This window comes from Sceloporus occidentalis, unplaced genomic scaffold, assembly GCF_023333645.1.
Source record: "Sceloporus occidentalis isolate IW3139 unplaced genomic scaffold, rSceOcc1.0.p SCAF_9, whole genome shotgun sequence".
Lineage (NCBI taxonomy): Eukaryota > Metazoa > Chordata > Lepidosauria > Squamata > Phrynosomatidae > Sceloporus > Sceloporus occidentalis.
In genome coordinates, this window is record NW_028316989.1 from 39,293,344 (window position 1) to 39,295,296 (window position 1,953).

Sequence of the window (1,953 nt, forward strand, 5' to 3'; positions counted from 1 at the left end):
ACACCTTCCCACCATCTAGAAAATTCAGCATTTAGCAGCAGCAAAAAGAATTAGGACGGAGAATCTCCTTGCAATTTGTGCAGATGATTTGTTGAATGTTTCGCGACTTCTCTCTTGCAACAGAATCGACCTCTGAGGAACCTTTTCCCATCAGATTTTTGACATGTCCATAAATATGGCGCTCGGTCTTTCTCTCAAACGGCTATAATTTATATCCAATTTGTAGTTTTGGGTTGTTTTAAAGAAAGAATGAGCTTTGTTTTATAGGCAAAACAACATTGTTGATACTGATTGCTTGACTGGTGATGATGCCGGGTGACATTCTCCTGTGGACTCTGCACCAGGTTGATGTTCGAGATGCTTTTTTCCTTGGAGGGCGCATACCTTGAGGACAGGATGCACCCGTTTTCTGGGAGAGATAAGAGCTATTCTGGATTGCAGTTACCTTTTCACGCACGCTTGCCGCTGGCATCGCAGATGGGAGCATAGGATAAGATCTGCACCATTTCATCCTGGCTGGTGGCCACAGGAGGCTCCGGGTCAGAGGAACCCAACAGGTATCTCTGGAAGGAAAGGTCAAGGAGATGCCCAGGTGAGCTGTAGTGTCCTACCGATGAGAGGATGCCTTCCCTACACTCGTTTTATACAGTAGACATTTATAGATGTATATCCGTACAAACACATGGGTCTATTACACAAACCTCTCTTTATATTTATACTAATATTTACAGTGGGCCCTTGCTATCCATTGGGGCTTGGTTCCAAGACTCTCTGTGGATACAAAAATCTGTGGATGCTCAGGTCCCATTAAATACAATGGTATAGTAAAAATGCAAACTGTAAAATGGCACGGTAAAAATGTAAAGTGACAAAATCAAGATTTGCTTTTGGGGAGATAGATAGATGTGGGTGCATGTGTATACAATTGGCCCTCTGTATCCACAGATTCTTTATCCACAGCTTGAATATATATATTATTTCAATACATATATTTTTACTATGCCATTGTATTCAATGGGACCTGAGCATCTGCAAATATATATATATATTCAGGCTGTGGATGCTTGAATCTGTGGCTATGGAGGGACAATTGCCTACACATGCATCCACATCTATGTATTTATACAGCCGTATGTATATGTGTATTTTCCCACAAAATAAGTTGCAGTTGCAGGCAACGATTGTTTCTGACAGAGGGCTGGCTCTAGGAAAATCCCCATACAGTCTAGAGAAGCCATGAAACCAAAAGTGGATGCACAGCTCCATGTGAACACACACACACACACACACACACACACACCACTTGCCCCCATGTCACTTAAGACCCCAGGCTTTTACTGACAAAAAGGTGAGAGAAGACTAGACATTAACAACAATTTCCGTTTCGAAGCACAGACCTTCATCCATTTCTTGGAGCTGTTTTCATTCTGCTGGTTTCCATCAGGGAGATGGTCCTGAAATTCATCATAACGCCAAAAGTATTCGTATAACCTGTTGGTCCACTGTCCCAAGGAGCAAATGTGGAGCCAGAGGGTCTCTTTGGGGAAAGAGAGAGAAAGAGAAGCTCAGAGCAGGAATTGAACCCTGAACTATCTTATGCTCAAGGGCTGGACTTGTCATCTTTGCAGTCACCAGTTATGGTGCATGCTTGGTTTTGGAAAAGGAAGCCACAAAGCCCAGAGTGTATACACATGTACACATGTGCACACATCATGCTGCTGCTATTCTGATGGCTTGCAAGGGTATCCACTGACCCCTGAGCTGTCCCATCCATAACCTTGGTGTGGCACACGGCAGGAATGGGCAACTGGCTTTTCCAGGCTTCCTGGGCATTCAGACCAAAGTCCCGGCTGCTTTCTGGACGGCCGCTTACCTCTTTGCTCCGGAGCGCTACTGATGGTGAAGGGATGCCACTCGTATTTGGCTATGGCAGGGATGTTTAGATACAGTCAC